At 40.2% G+C, this 17769-nt stretch overlaps 1 protein-coding gene and 1 non-coding gene across 5 annotated transcripts in view; one reads left to right on the forward strand and one right to left on the reverse strand.

Annotated features, from left to right (window-relative positions):
* sntg1 (syntrophin, gamma 1) overlaps nucleotides 1-17769 on the forward strand; it is a 142387-nt gene that overhangs the window by 45483 nt on the left and 79135 nt on the right. The window lies entirely within an intron of this gene.
* trnav-uac lies at nucleotides 5488-5559 on the reverse strand. The gene has a single exon. It is a non-coding gene; the product is annotated as a tRNA-Val (tRNA).

Below are 17769 nucleotides of genomic sequence, written 5' to 3' on the forward strand. Positions count from 1 at the left end.
TCTGGCGCTTCAGTATAGTGCTAAAATGTGCTGTATTATCAGAGATACCATCCTTTGGATGAGACATTAAACTGGCATCCCTTCTGTCTGTTCAGGTTCAGGACGTTGAAGATCTCATGGCACTATTCAAAGAATTCCCAGTGTCCTGGCCAACAATCCCTCAATAAAATTGGTAATTCACATCATGGTTGATTGTGGGATATTGGTCTGTGCAAATTGACTGTCACATTTTTCCACAAAACGCACAATCACTAAACTTTACAGTATATCCTGTTACTGTGCTGTGAGAAGTGAAATGCGCTATGCCAAATATAAGGATTATTAATTATTATTCTAAACAGTATTATGCTATCTGTGTTTTTTTCCAGTGCTTCTTTCAAGCATGTACAAACTAAGTTCATTATCCAAAAAGAGATGGTTGTCCTGAAAGAATGTCTAGTTGTATTGAACCACAGAAATCTGTGGCATAGTAGGATATCATTGTATAAAGGATGCAATTTAACCCAGTGTATCAGTGTCAGTGTTTGCTCCTCCAATGAAGCCATCTATCCTAATTCCATCTCCCTACTCTTTCCTCGTATCCTATAATACCCTTCCTCTACATGGGTTTATCCAATTCTCTGATGGAATTTGACGCTGATCTACTGGAACTTTACGTGGGCATCGCCCTCATGCTGAGAACGTCCTTTGACTGCAATTATAGTCAATTCACTTTGCAGTATATTCTGTGAAGCGCTTTGGGACGTCTTGAAGATGTGATAAGGCACAATATCAAATGCGAGGATTATTATTATTATTACATGATTTCAGAAGAACGCAGGAAATTAGTTTTGCATCTGAGCAGAGTTCTGGCCTGTCAATGTGGGACACATGCGTGTACCAGCAGAATTCTACTTCAGTGAAGTGTTTTACAAATCATTGCAAATTGGATCCACTGTGGTGCTAAATGAAAAACTACATGTTTTCTCACTAGCATTTTTTGTTTCCCCCCCCACTGTGGTAAGTTTCCAGTTGACTGCTCACACTGTAACTTCATAATGTGTGTTTGCATTGTCCTGCATAAATTAACATTTAATCGCAGGAAGATGTTACATAACAAAACAAATGTAATGCACAAAATGTCTAAAACACACGTTTTTATTTATAATAAGTACCAATTATTATTCATGCTGCAAACATATTATGACCTTTTCATTCACTTATTTATTTTCTTCTTGAAGAGAGAACATGTGCTTACATCTCAAGATATCAACACTTTCACCTGCAAGATAAATAGACTAAATCAATTTTCTTTCACTCCTGTTAGGTCTCGCCAATGTGTTTAATTAAATATCCACTGGTAAAAATAACATCCACATCATATTTAATCCAAATAACCCTAAAGAAACAAGTTGTACATTTATAGGGCATTATCACGTCAAACCACTTCAAAGAGTTTTGCAGTAATTACTATATACTGACTGTTTGGGCATGGTCAAAGAGGAAAGTATTTAGGTGTGATTTGAAGACGAGCAAAAAGGGGGCAAAGAGGGGGCACAACACATGGGTTGAGGCAAAGAGTTCCAGAGATTTGGGAATAATGGTTGAAAAAGCACAACCGCCAACTGTGGAGAGGTGGGGATGAGGAATGTGCAGAAGAGGAGTGAGATGGGAGCAGTTGACCACCTAAAGAACAAGCAGATAAGGCCTTGGTTTAACATCTGATCAAAAAAAAGCACTTTTAACAATGTCTATAATCTCTGCATTTATAGCATGTATAATATTAAAACCATCTCAAAATATCTCACAAGTAATTGCTGTTGAGTGTATTTGTAGGTAAATGTGGTGATCAATTTACACAGGAAGGAGTTTTGAAATAATTAATTTATCTGGAGGACTGTCGGCAAGGCCACCAGGAGAATTTCCCTTCCCTGTTTACATAGTATTAAGGGGATCTTTAACCTCCGCCTTCAGAGACAAATGGGGCCTAGATATAATGTCTCATTTGAAGGACGGCACCTCTGACAATTCAGTGCTGTTTCTCGTACTGCACTAGTGCCATCAATCCAGACTAAGAGCTGTAGTCCTGATGTGAGCTTCAACAGCGGGTCTGTTTGTCCATGTCTATCCGTGATCTATATATAATCAGCTGAACCTGATCTGGAGATTCAAATATTAGCTATAATAATGCTTAAATGTATTAGCTTTCCTGGGATCAATATTTAATCTTGTATATTTAATCTTGTATATCAAAATTATTAATCTTGGTCTTTTTCATCTGAGACTTTTGTCATTACAGTAAGAGCTTTATTCTGTCTGCCGCAGAATATTCCCACAATAAATGTACAAATGTTCCTTTACATTCATTACCGCTCTATCAATCACTTGAATGATTTAAGACAAGACAACTTAATCTCCATGAGGAGAAATGCAATTGAATGTTTTTTTTCAGCAGTCCAAACCCAAGACACTTAAGCATTGGGAAAAATAAGACACAGAACAACTTGCATTTACACAGTATAGAGTCTCAGAGCATTAATAGTCCAAATGGTCTGACAGGAAAAATATGGATCTCTCCCTTGTTTGTGTTAAGGAGACTTGCTGGGATATTTTGACTCTGCATTTTAAATCTGTTGTTAATTTAAAATCTGCATGGGGAAATTGTCCCAAGGGCTGTATCAGAATGGCATGATTTTCCAGTGGGTTTATCTGGCTACTTCCTGGGCCATCACTCAGATGGAGTTAGGGTCACAAAGTCATGAGAGAGGATTGTGTGAAAAAACCTCTTCGGTCTATTTGATCTCATCCTTCCTAAATGATTCCGGGGTCCTGGCTTCAAGACTCTTTCTGGTAAACCATAACAATTGTTAATTGCTCTATGGCTATAGACATGTTTCTCAGTGTCTTTCTTGATATTATCCTTTGCAATCCTACCCAGTGCCCTCTTGTTCAAGTGTCTCAGTCCATCAAAAAGTGTTGTTCTAGTTTGACTTTCACAATCCCATTTAAAATTATATACACCTCTACAAGGTCTCCTTTGAAACATCTCTTTTCAAGACTGGAGAGCATTAGGTTGTCAAATTGATGATCCTAGCTCAGTCCTCCAATACTGGGGACCATCATTGTTGCACTGCTCTTTACAGCCTCTGCCAACAAAATAATTGTGCTGAAAAAACTGAAAATAGACTGTTGATCCAACACAGACTTATCTAGACTTGTGTAAATGTTCCGGGAGGCTGCTTATTGACGGCCCCGTGGGCCACAAGTTGGCCACCACTGCTCAAGGGCCTGGTTAGCTCCTTAATGTTGTGATAACCAGAATTGAATGCAATGTTCAAGGTGTGACCCAACCAGAGCGTTATGCAACTACAGCAAAACTTCGGGGGATCTAAACTGCCTTGTTTATTGCTGCCACACACTGTTTTGACATGCTGACTGATGAGCCATCTAACATTCCTAGGTTTCTTTCAGTTTCGCCTTTGGCTAGTTCTATCCCATCCATGTTCCTCCTATTTTTAGTTCCCATACGCAGTATCTTGCATTTGTGTATATTGAAAGGTTACCAGCTCTTTGAATATATTGTGCAGGTTGGTTGAAATTGCAGTTTGTTCCTGATTATTCCATTCGAACATTGGTGCAGTGAATAAGGGCCATAAAAGAGCAGTCATTGTCACCATACAATCAAGCATACTTGTTTAAAAACAAATCTCCCACACGCATGAGTCATCACCTCAGTGAAATCAGGCTCAAGATTGTGTTTGGAAGAAACCTCCACTTTGTGTAAAATTTGATTTTGCCCGTGTTTAGTTGTCAGGTCCTAAGCCTCTTCCCCAACAGCAGCATTGTACATTTGAGACATGAAATCTGGCGTGTAATTACTTTAATAAGTCACTTGCTGTTGGAAGATCATTGTTTCAAAACTCCTATTTATCTGTACTTCCTTGTGGCACTAAATACCCGCATTAACTTTAACCCTCTCTTCTCCATAGACTCACAAATGTATTGAGTCTTCCCATAAAAGGATAATATGAAATCATACAAAATAAAATTAAACTAATAATAATTATCACTGGATACTAAGAACAGATAAAGCCTCATTATACAATGAATGACAGGAGCTTCAGGTGGACATGAGGAATTGCACGGCACTATTCAAAAATAGGGAGTTTCTCCTTGTGTCAAAAGGCTTACTCAGGGTTTAGTTTAGTTTAGTTTAAATCAATTTGATGAGCCTTAGTATGAGCATTTCAATGGAGTATTTATATTGCAGAAGTGCCACAGCTAAAATTAACTCTGGGCTACAATGCTGTGGAATTCACCCTGTTTCCACTTTGGGTTGCATTTACATGCAGTTGTTTGAAAGTACCATCTGGGTTTATTCTGGCCTCCAGACATTAGCAATCTAGAAGATCAGGAATGTATAACTTGTATTGCTAGTCTGTATGAATAGAATGAACCCTTAGCCCACCCACAGTCTGAGAAATTGGTGCGTGGTGCAACCAGAGTGGTTTTAAAGCACTACCTTTGTGGAGTCCTGTAGCTCAGTGGTTAGAGCACTCGCTTTTGCAAGTGAGAGACCTGAGTTCAATTCCAGGCAGGGCGAAACCTTGGGCAAGTTTCCTTACTCCACACAGAGCCTAATAATAATCCCTCCAAAACCAAAAACAATAATAAATTGGTAATTTTCAATCTACGACTGTTTGTGGGACATTGCTGTGCGCAATTGGCTGCATTTTTCATAGATTTGATGTCTTTAATTCGAACAATAATCTTTACATTTGATACATTCCTTTCATAACAGGAGGACATCTTAAAGCGCTTAGTGTAATGTGTAGTGTGATCTCTCCACCGCCTCCCCACTGCCCCGCGCAATGACAGCCAAACAGTGCTTAGACCCAACGCCAATCAGGAGATATTAGTTGGTCACCAAACTCCACTCCCCGATTACAAACTGCACTGGCTGCCTGTCCCAGAGAGGATCAACTTCAAAATCCTCACCCTTGTCTTCACGCTGCCGCGTTCGCCCACAAATATCAATTCACTTTACAGTGTGTTCTGTGAAGCGCTTTGGGACGTCCTCCCAAAGTGAAAAGCGCTATATCAAATGCAAGGATTATTATTATTATTATTATTATTATTATTGTGTCATGGCCAACCATCCTTCAGATAAATTCATCATTCATCTCATGGCTGTTTAGGGGACTTTGGTGATGCAAGTGGCTGTGACATTTGCAGACATAAACAACAACAGCTTGCATTTATATAGTAATAATAATAATCCTTGCATTTGATATAGCGCTTTTCACGTCGGGAGGACCTCCCAAAGCACTTCACAGAAGACACTGTAAAGTGAATTGACTGTACATTTGTGGGTGAACGCTGCAGCCAATTGCGCACAGCAATGTCCCACAAACAGTCGTAGATTGAAAATGACCCATTTATTATTGTTTTTTTGGTTTTGGAGGGATTATTATTAGGCGTGTGAAGTAAGGAAACTTGCCCAAGGTTTCGCCCTGCCTGGAATTGAACTCAGGTCTCTCGCTTGTAAAGCGAGTGCTCTAACCACTGAGCTACAGGACTCCATAGTGCCCTTCATGTAGTATAGCATCTGAGCACTTAAAACAGTCACTACATTTGACAGTAATTAACTATCAAGCACTTTGGAGTGTTTGACCTGACAAGACACGATATAAAAAAATAGAAGTCCTTTCAAGTTATTTCCAATTAATTGTTACCATGTAAATCTGCATGAGGGCAGATCATGGTACAAGCCTCAGTAAAGTCTACTTAAGCAGCTGGTAAAACCATGGAGGCATATCAGTTATAAACAAATACAAACTGATGCTGAGATTTCCAAAGGCAGGATCATCTTTCATCTCATAATTCTGTTACTATCTCTAGACCCATTATTCACAAAGAAGTATATGTTGAATGAAGCCATTATCCAGTGAAGCATCACTGAAGTGCCATGTTCGGCTACAACACAACAACTTGGATTTATATAGCGCCCTCCACACCGGATGGCGTCTCAGAGCGCTTCACAGTAATGGATCCCAGGGCCAAGCCAAGGAGAAGGGGAGGAAGGTGACCAAAGGTGCGGTCAAAAGTAAGCTCTTCAGCCGAGACCTGAAAATAGGAAGAGAGGGGACGAGATGAAGGGAGTGAGGAAAGGAGTTCCAGAGCCTTGGGGCATAGTGGCTGAAGACACGGCTGCCGATGGTGGAGCGGAGGACTCGGGGGACAAGGAGGAGGCCAGGCCCAGTGGAGCGAAGGCAATGGGCACTGTTTTGAGGAGAGAGGAGGTCAGAGAGGTAGGGGGGTGCAGAGGAGTGGAGAAATTTGAAGACAAGGGTGAGGATTTTGAAGTTGATCCTCTCTGGGACAGGCAGCCAGTGCAGTTTGTAATCGGGGAGCGGAGTTTGGTGACCAACTAATATCTCCTGATTGGCGTTGGGTCTAAGCACTGTTTGGCTGTCATTGCGCGGGGCAGTGGGGAGGCGGTGGAGAGATCACACTACACACTACACTAAGCGCTTTAAGATGTCCTCCTGTTATGAAAGGAATGTATTAAATGTAAAGATTATTGTTCGAATTAAAGACATCAAATCTATGAAAAACAACTTTGCAATTTTCTGCACTGCAAGCTGGAAGCACAGTGGTAACTGAAAAAAAGTTGAAAACAGCAATTAAAGAACCTAATTGATGCTAGCAACCAATTAAGCTAGGAAATCTCAGTGTTTTTTCCATTCTCTGAGGATTAATACACAATTAGTATTTAATCATGGTCTGAGTAGGTGGTAAATCCACAAACTGTGTGCAAGTCCCAGAGGTTTAACAAAGTGAGTACATTCTTCGATGTGTTATTTGTTCCATAGCAGCAGCTATCAAGAGGAGGAGAGAAATTCGGGGAGGTAAGGGCTTAGATGTTTACCAGTGTGATCTCTTCACAGCTTAATTTGACAGGGTAAATCTGAACCTGCCATGGAACGGTGACAGCAGAGACTGCCTCTCCCAAGAGGCAATGACAAATCTGTCTCACACACTGGCAGATAGCTTGTCCTAAGTGGCCTCCATCATTTGGATGAAGATAATCTTTTCTGCTGTGTAAATATTGAAGTACAAAAGGAGAGAAAACTTCAAAATATATCCATTGAAGTGAATTAGAAGTGCAGGAGAAAAACTTTTATTGAACAATTAATGGGTATATGGATAGGTATAAAAGGTTCCTGGAAATTTAAAGGATCCAGAGTTATTAATTAATAAGATAGATGTTGAATGAATCATTTGGCAAATTGAATATGCAGATTAGATGGACTATGTCTACTCCTGAAAGTATTAAAATAATCCTTGTATTTGATGTAACACTTTATCTCGTCACCAAAACATCTCAAAACAGGATTTTTATAAAGTACTTCACAAGACTTTACAATAAAGTGTTGTGACTGTATATTTGTAGGTGACCTTGGCAACCAATTTGCAAACAGCTATCTCTTACGGACAGCTATGAAATAAATGACCAATTTTATTTGTGAGATTGTTGGCTAGGTCATCAGGAGGAACTCCCTTCTCTTTTTCATTAGAACCACAGGATCTTTAACATCCACCTAAACAGGCAGATGGGACCTTGGTTTTATGTACAAAGGGTGTGCACACCCAAACATTGCAATGCTCCCCCAGCATTGCACTGGAATGTGAGCATGAACTATGAGCTCAATTATGCCATGTAACTAAATGCAAATATGCATTTATATGCATTTATTAATACTTTTCATTTTGCCCAGCTGCCTTTATGACTATTCACTGTTTCCTTCAGTTTAACCAGTTACTAATCTATGCATTGAAAGTTATATCCAGGGAGTCATCGTTTAAATGAGTCTTTTGTGTGGCACTGTTCCAAAGACCTTTTGGAAGTCTAGATTAGATTAGAAGATTAGATCAGTGTTATCCAATAGAAATCACTGACTAGCCACAGGTGTGGCTTATAGCTACGATTTTAGCCACAGGCACTAATTTTAGTAGAAAACACCATACATGCACTCACACAATACAGGTAATGTTCTACACATGTACGTTTACATGAATATTTACATAACAGACATCCACTTAGCAAACATCTACCACCATTCAGCGTGAAACTTTGCAGTCTTCTCTTTATTTTTCTTTTGTGAGATGTACCAGATCCACCTGTCCCTGCTCTCCATCCAGAACGTGGTTGAGAGCTGTGTGTTAATGGATGGGCTTGCTGTCTTCTGCTGCCTGGAGCAATTATTCTGTTTGGTTGAGCTAACCACCACTGACAGCTTCTCTCTCCATAGAATATTGCTGCTGTTTCCATGGTGGAGAAATCCTCTGTTTTCACCCATGTTACACACCAATTTAGCTGATACCAAATAAGCAGTAACCAAGCAAGTAAAGCGCACACAAAAAAAAGGCATCACGTGGCTTGTGGCTAACATATTGGACAACCATGCATCAAATCATACGGCTGCCACTGTCACATTGTTGATTAAAATCAGTGGATTGGTCAGATAAAATCTATCCCTTCTAAGCTGTGCTGTCTGTCATTTAAAAAGTTATTTTCATACATCTTATCTTCCATTTAGACTTTAATGACTAATTCCATTCATTTTCCGATTATAGTAGTCAGCCTAATGTGTCTATGGTCAATAAACATAGTTTTGTCACTCTTTTTGCATTTGGGAATAATATTTGTTTAAATTATTCCCTCAAAATCTATGTCCATACTTCTTTATGATAGTACTTTACACATTTCTGGTGTCTTTCTGGAATGCAGTTTTTCTGCGATGGGATTTACTGTTTCCAGCTGGTTGAGCATATCTAGGAATTCTGGCTTGTTGTGGAATGTACATTCCAGGTACCTTCTGAGAGTGTTATCATTGTTTTGGAAAGGATGGGATGAGTTATAAAGTGACAGAAAATAAATTCTTAACACCAGTGATTAGATTTGTAATGTAATTGCCATCACCTCTGTGAGCGCAGAAACTAACATGTTCTAAGAAAGCAATGATTTAATTTTTTCAACACATAAGAAGATTAATAATTTTTTTACTATTTTCTGGCATTTATATTTCTCTTGTGATATCTATTTTTACAAGGAGCATACCGTTTTGCAAAATTCTGAGAAAGCTTTTTGTAATGAATATTTTTTGCATTTCTAGAACACATGTAGTCTTTTTTGTGGGGCAATGCTGTGTACAAGTTGGCTACTGTATTCATTTACAAAATACACAGTCACTAAACTTACAGTGAATCCTGTGAAATGCTTTGAGATGCTCTCCTGACAAGAACAACAACAACTTGGATTTATATAGCGCCCTCCACGCTGCACGGTGTCTCAGAGCGCTTCACAGTAATGGATCCCGGTACCGAGCCAGAGGGAGGGGGAGGAAGGCGACCAAAAGCGCAGTCGAAAAGAAAGGTCTTCAGCCGAGACCTGAAAATAGGAAGAGAGGGAGTGAGGAAGGCAGTTCCAGAGCCTCGGGGTATAGTGGCTGAAGGCACAGCCGTTGAGGGTGGAGTAGAGGACTCAGGAGACGAGGAGGAGGCCAGACCCAGTGGAATGAAGGCAACGGGCACTGTTTTGAGGAGGGAGGAGGTCAGAGAGGTAGGGGGGTGCTGAGGATTGGAGGGATTTGAAGACAAGGGTGAGGATCTTGAAATCGATCCTCTCTGGAACAGGCAGCCTGGCAAGGACTGGGGTAATCAGGAAGTGGAGTTTGGTGCGGGACTAAAGAAAGGTACTAAACAAGAACCAAGGATAATTATTAAAATGCAAGGATTTTCTTTAGGTGGGTGTGATAATCTCGGTGATATTGCAAATCTCTGTTGAAATATTTTGCAGCATTTCCTAATCTTTATAAAGGGTTCTTGAAGAATACCCCAATGTGCAGTGGAAAATAGCAACTTAGTATGACTTAGCTAGACTGCTATGTGCTGTGACACTTACTTACATTTCAGATGTAGAGATAAAAAAAGAGATGCAATATTTGATAATGGACTTTAAGTTTGCATCCCTGTGGAGTCCTTAACTTAGTGGTTGCAGCACTCGTCTGCAAGCGAAGAACTTGGGTTCGATTCCCGACAGGGTGAAATGTTGAGCAAGTTTCTTACTCCCTGTTTACCTAGCAGTAAGTAGGAATTTGATTAATGGATCGCTTTTCCGGAGATAATAATTCCTTCAAAATAAATAAAAATAATTTGGTCACTCGTCCATGACTATTTGTGGGACAGTTGCAATTGTGCACAATTGGCTGCTGCATTTCGCCCACAAAAATAGTCAATTTACAGTATATTCTGTGAAGCGTTTTGAGACATCTCAAAGATGTGCTAAAGTGCTATATCAAATCTAAGGATTATTATATTTCCTAATCTTTATAACTCTGGGATGTCTTCCCGACGTAAAAGGTGTTTTACAAACGTAATTTTGTATTGTATTTATTATATCCCATGAAGTGACAGTGGGATACTGCATTCTGCAGGTACCAGCACCAATAATGGGTGACTGAGGCTCTGGTAACAATATTGTGGGGATTGGAGACTTCATTAACAATAATGTCAGGCGATGGAGGCTTTGGCAAAATGATGATAGGTGATGGTGACTTCGGCAACAATACAGGCTGCAGAAAGTCCCCACTTGCTTTTGACAAAACTATTATGATGAAATCGGAAGGGAAAGTAGTGGGGATTTACACATGATAATTATTGGTTTGCAGATGTAGGAATGGATGGTGTACTTCACATGAAATAATAACTTCAAAATTCATCTTGTCTTATCTTTAGACCTTACAGTGTTACTTTTAACTTTTGCAATAAGGAATCCTGTTTAGACATCCTGCTGACCCACAGGAACTGGGCTCTGCAAGAAAATTGTATGGGAGGAGAGTTTCCAAATGACATACTTCCAGTTGCCAAAGAAATTGCCCTTTGTGCAAATCTGATTCCTTGTTGAGAAATAATACATTCAAAACTAATAGTTATGAGGAGGTTAATTGATAATACACATTTTTTTAAATGTCTTGACGGTGCAATAATGCAAGGATTATTATAAATCCAATTAGAAATCTTGCATTTTAGACCCTTATATTCTCCAACTACATTTAATGCCACACTAAGGAACCACTAGCTAGAGATGTAGCAATTTACAATCCGATTTAAATTCAGTCCATTTTCTTCCACATTTTAAACGATAGTTTTCATTCAAGTCTAACTGAACTTCATTGGATTTTTGACCTCTGGTCTTACTAGGAAATAATCCATTGTTTTCTGCAAGGCTTGTTCCAACAAGAAGTAAAATCCAGATGGCATGGCACATTAACCTTGCCAATAAAACACCATCCAAAGCAAAATCATCCTTAACAATAGCTTTTGATGAATATAAATGTAATACATCATCCAAAGCACAAATAAAGTCCCCTCTCTCCTGTCCTCATAGGAGCTGGTTGCAAAGTCTTTGTACTGGTGTGAAATTTGTTTCTAAAGTGGTAGCATTTTGACCATGTAAAATTGCACTTCCATCAGATTACATATGAGAACAGGGACAACGTGAAATTGGGTGGCATCGCAAACAGAGCAGAGCCTTTCTTGACTAAATTATCTTATTTATATTCATTGCTTTAGTACATGTGTAACATTTGAAACACTGGAGCGCAAGGGAAGGAAATAAATATAGGCGACCTGCCTGCCGGGTCTGTTCGTTCCATGGCCTTTGCACAGATTTTATTGTCACAGATTCTACCAATTTAGTCTCCAGACAGAGATGGCCAATTTCAATTGAAACTTGCAAGAATATACCACTTTGTAAAATTTCTTCTGACCTCAAGGTATTAATCTATTTAACTTGATTGGTTGTGTTCCACAGATAACATAGACCCAACACATTCCACAGAATATTAGGTTATCTCTATGTAAAGTTGTTTCTTTAACAGTTATCTGTATATATTTGGGACAATAACAACAACATGATTCCATTTATAGAGCGCCTTTCACGTCGGGAGGACGTCCCAAGGCGCTGTACGGTTGGGTCAGGACCCAAGCAAGGGGGAAATGGTCAGGGTGAGGGGAGGGAAAGGAGGGAGCGAGGAGGGGGTAGAGAGTCGAGAGGGGAGCTGAAGGCACGTCAAAGAGAAAGGTCTTGAGACCGGCCTTGAAGGAGGAAGGGGAGGAAGCAAGGCGAAGGCACTGGGTTCCAGAGCCTAGGGGCTGAGAGGCTGAAGGCCCGGCCACCGATGGTAGTGTTAGAAAATAGTAGGGCGGTTGGGGCGGAGGATGTGGAGCAGACCGGAGCCAGAGGAACGGAGGGTACGGGCAGGTAAGTAGGGGGAATAGTAGGTTGGAAAGGTAGGAGGGAGCAAGGCCGTGAATGGCCTTGTAGGTGAGGATGAGGATCTTGAATTCGATCCTCTGGGGGATGGGGAGCCAGTGGGGCGAGCGAGGGTGGGAGTGATGTGGTTCCGAAGCCTGGTGCGGGACAGTACACGAGCTGCAGAGTTCTGAATGACCTGCAGCTTGTGGAGGGAGGTGGCGGGAAGGCCGGCGAGGAGAGAGTTCCCATAGTCCAGCCTTGAGGTGACAAAGGCGTGGACCAGAGTTTCAGCAGCGTGAGGGGTGAGGTAGTGCCGTAGTCTGGCGATGTTCCAGAGACATGTTCCGGGACGCGACATGTCAAGCGACTGCCAGGATGGGGAAGGTAAACTAGATGGACCTTGGTCTTCTTTCGCCTAGCAAATTCTTATGTTCTTATATTAATGGATGTACAAATTCAATAAATACTGAAGACAACATAAAGTGGAACACAATTTACAAGTATATAGCTCCTTTCATGTCAGCAGGACATCTCAAAGCACTTGAGACATTCTCAATATTGTTCAGATTTGGTGATTTATTTATTTTAATGACATGTAGCCAGCCATATTTTCTCTGAATCCAAGAATCTGACCGTTTGTATTATCAATTAACCTCCTCAAAGCTATTAGACTAGAGCATATTAGGCAGCAGATTGTGTCAGCAACTTCAATAGGGATTTGGATCATGATTTGGCGGAGAATTTCATCGATGGGTAGGAGAGATGGGGTAGTGTAGAATCATTTATTGTTATTTCTTTTTTTACTTTGGGACCAGACAGATGGAGCACAGTCATCTCATTTGGTCTTGGACATTCCTATTAGAAAAATGTAGATATTCTCTTTGTAATATATTGTAACAGCACGTAGAGGTATGCAGGAGCAAAGCATCTGTCACTGTGCTCTGCTGCCCGCATACTGACCTGGACCAAACTCCGTACCCACATCTCACAAGTTCTGGCCAGGCTCCACTGACTTTCCATCACCGAACGGATCAACTTCAAGATCCTCACACTTGTGTTCAAATCTCTTCATTCTCTGGCACCTTCCTAACTCTCCAACCTCCTCACTCCCCAATCCCGCACCCAGCGCCTCCGCTCGACTGGGACCAGCCTCCTGCTTGTTCCTCGCACCCTCCGCCCACCATTGTAGGTCGTGCTTTCAGTCACTACTCCCCAAAACTCAGGAACACTCTCCCTCAATCCCTCCGCTTTACTCTCTCTCTCCCTTCTTTCAAGACCCACCTGAAAACTTTCCTGTTCGACCATGCTTATGGCCACCTCCCATCCTCCACCGGCTCGGAGTCAGATTGTTAATCGTTCTGGGACGCTACCGTGCGTGGAGGGTGCTACATAAGTGCAAGTTGTTGTTGTTATTGTTGCTCCCTGGCAATCTGATGTTTTACAAAATCTTTGCAAGTTAAAAGATTGGCTTTACAACAAAGCACATTCTTCTGACCAAAAGACAGCGTTATTGATGGAAGGAATTGTCTATCATTGTGATTCTCCTGTTCCCTTTATTAAGGCAAAATTCACAGTGTTCCATAACTCGTTCTTCTGTTAGATAACCACAAACTTCATTCTTTAAGTTTACACCAGGAATAACTGACCTGTCTATCAGATGCAGTTCTCCATGTGGCTGCCCAAAGCTACCACCTGTCATTTCCAGTTCTAACAACACCACAATGTTCTTGCCTCTGGCACTGACTCTGTCAACCTCCTTGGCTGCTCATTTCAGTTCACTGAGCCAGTGCATAACCTTGGCATTCTGCATGACCTCTATCTCCATTTCAAATCTTACATGCAGACCAGAAGAACTTCCTTTTATCTCTGAAACACTGTCCACCTGCATCCCTCACTTTTCTCCTCCACTGCTGGGACCTTAATGCAGGGCTTGCACTCTAACCACTACACTGCAGTTCCATAGTATAGTGGTTAGAGCACTCGCCTCGCAAGTGAGAGGAACCGGGATCGATTTCCGGGCTGGGCAAAACCTTAGGCAAGTTTCCTTACTCCGCCCTCCTCTGTTTACCTCGCACTCTAAGCAGGAATCTGGTTGTTAATTGATTGTCAGATCGCTTTCCAGGTGTAATAATACCTCAAAAAAAATTCACTCAATCCACGACTGTTTGTGGGACACTGCTGTGTGCAATTGGCTGGCACATTTTGCCCCCAAATACACAGTCAATTCAATTTAGAATACATTCTGTGAAGCGTTTGACATGTCTCAACAACGTGATAGAGCGCTATATTATTATTAATGCTGGTAATTTCCACGCCATGCTACATTTGTGTGACTGTGGAACACTATGTTAGTTGGAACAAATGTTTACTGGACACAACAGCTATTTTGAAATTTCAGTTTTTCATGAAAGAAATGAAAAGTGTCAGAGACACTGCCCTGCATGAAGGGCGCTGTATACATGCCATATGTGTAGTTGAAAAGCAGTGAAATCATTTTACTGGTATCATCAGGCCAAAGACTTTGAAATAGCAAGTTGAAGGAGCCGTTGAATCAGTGTCATTCTTTAGAGAAGGAGAAAAAAGATTGTTATTCTTAGAGATCAGTATAAAATGCACATTGATTCAGAGACGTACGAGTTGGATTTTGACTGTGACAGAAGAAACTTAAACTAAGTGGTACAGTGACCTTCATGAAATAGTTATGGAAATTGAAACACATCAGGAAATAGATGAGTAGGATAGAAGAGGATATGGTATTTGGTTACAATTTATATTTAAATCCTAACAAGATAGGGATAAAGACTGTAAAGTTGTGCCAAAGATATATTTCATAGTTGTCAGGAAAAACACTGATCTTTGGTGTTCTACACTGTATTATTCTTTATTTGTCAGTGAATGCACTGATCTTTGAGCTTTTATATTGTATTATTCTCTGCTTGTCAGTAAATTTACTAACCTTTGGAGTTCTGCACTTTATTATTCTTTATTTGTCAGTAAATGTTCTGAACTTAGCAGAATGTTAAAACCCTCTCAATAACTTGAGCATGTTGTAAATAGTGTTACAAATTGTAAATAAATCATCCTTTATAAAATACTTATTATAGAATTAAATTGGCTAATTGAAAGGCATCATTAACATCAGATCGCTCTACCTGCAATTGATCACATTGACAGTTCGGTATTGATTGTACCAAGGACAGAAATAGCAACTTGTCTTTGCAAATGGGTCATTGAGCAATGAAGCCTTTTCCTACAATGGAGGAATGTATTAGCAATAGTATCAAGTGAGTGAAGATTTCTGAAAAGATTTAATAATAATAATAATCCTTGCATTTGATATAGTGCCTTATTACATCATCGAGACATCTCAAAGTATATGCTTCACAACATACACTGTAAAGTGGGGTGAATCTGTATTTGGTCACTGAATGTGGAAGTGAATTTGCACACAGCAGTGTCCCACAAACAGCCATGGAGTGAATGACCAATTTTACTTGGGGGATTCTTGGCCATGGACCCGGAGAAATTCCCTTTTCTTTTTGAATAGTGCCTTGGGATCTTCAAAGTCCACCTAAACAGACAGATGGGGCCTCATTTAACTTCTCATCCTCTGGCAATGCCGTGCTCTCCCAGGCCTGCATTGGAGTGTAATCATAAATAATATGGGTCCAAAGTTCTGGTGTGGGGCTTGAACTCACAACCTTCTGACTTTGAGGTGAAAGTGATACCAACTTAGCCAGGCTTACACAAATATACAAACTGAACAAGTTACTTGCTATGGCTACAACTGTATAGGAAGGTCCCATTTTTAAGCAAAGCTTGTATTTTAAAAGGAAAAAAGTCGAAACATTAGACCTGCCCCAGATTTTCGCAATCTTAGCCTTAGGAGCATTGAGAGACTCAGTGAACCTAGAAAAAGAAAGAACAAGTGTTCAGTGGGTAGTTACCACAGATTACAACACTCAACAACAACAACTTGCGTTTATAATGCAATCTTTATACTGGATTCGTATCTCGGCTACATCAAATGCAAGGATTATGAATTCTCATAATAATACTAAAATTTTATCTATTGATTATAACGGCAACACATCACATGAGGTATTTGATATTAAATGTAGAGATCAAACCCAGGAATTATCCCACTCCAAGGTTTCTGAGGCTATTTGTACCACCCTACAGATAACTCAGGACAAAACCAGGCATTACACCTGGTTCGAATGGCTAACTTTCCAAACTGGGAAGTGAATTTATCAACTGCGCTGGATTTAGGCAGCTGAATAATAATAATAATAATAATTTTTACATTTGGTATGGCACCTGTCACATCAGGAGGACATGTCAAAGCCCTTCACAGGCTATATTGTAAACTGAGGTGATCACAAACAAAAGCAAATCGGAAATGCATTATTGACAGCACTTGTAGTTGCTTATTTTTTGGTTGTGGTCTTTGTTTTACCCGTGACTATGTCTGACTGATCGGATGTGTAAAGATCGCATTATAAATGCAATATAGTTCAGAAATGTAACTTACTGTATTTTGAATTAGCCTATTTCCTCATACCATCTGGTCCACACAGCCTCTAGATATTTATTGCTTTGAGTTTCTTCATAACAGATGCTGACATGACCTCTATATAATGCAATAGATTTGCTGAACTAATTTGACTGCATCTGGAATTTGGCCCATGATACTCATTCGATAAGATTGGTTTAACTATTCACTGAATTTCATTTAACATGTAATATGTCCTGATTCCGCTTTGATATTTGTGGATAACACTCGTTAAAGGATTGGCCTGGTCTTTAGTGTGTAACTTGCTTTTACTGTAGCTGGTTGCTTTGGGTTATCTGCCTGGCTATTTTCTCCTATTCCTCTCAATACAGTGTTCACTTTTAGCTCATCTACAGCTGACAACAAGAACAACATTACATTTGTATAGCGCCTTTCACATTGGGTGGACGTCCCAAGGCGATGACTTGTTTCATATGCTCAAAACTTCCTTGGTTTTGAAACGTTGCGCAAGTTTCCTTACTCCACACGCCTCTGTTTACCTACCAGTATGTTAGTAACCTGGTTGTTAGTCGATTGGCAGATCGCTTTTCCGGGGGTAATAATTCCTTCAAAAAAAATAACAACAATAATAAAATAGTCACTCAATCCCCAACTATTTGTGAGGCACAGCTGTGCGCAATTGTCTGCTGCATTTCGCCCACAAAATATACAGTCAATTCACTTTAAAGTGTATTCTGTGAAGCACTTGGAGATGTCTCGAAGATGTGATAAGGCACTATATCAAATGCAAGGATCATTATTATTATTTATCAATAATACTTATTACCCTTTGGGTTACTCTTGAGCTGCTTATGCACTTATTGCAGTCCAGATTTTCTTCCGTTTTACAGGTATAAAGAACATCAAGTACCTTGACAGGATCTAATTTGCGGGTTGGGTTAACCATGTGAAA

Source organism: Callorhinchus milii, unplaced genomic scaffold, assembly GCF_018977255.1.
Source record: "Callorhinchus milii isolate IMCB2004 unplaced genomic scaffold, IMCB_Cmil_1.0 Scaffold2, whole genome shotgun sequence".
Taxonomy (NCBI): domain Eukaryota; kingdom Metazoa; phylum Chordata; class Chondrichthyes; order Chimaeriformes; family Callorhinchidae; genus Callorhinchus; species Callorhinchus milii.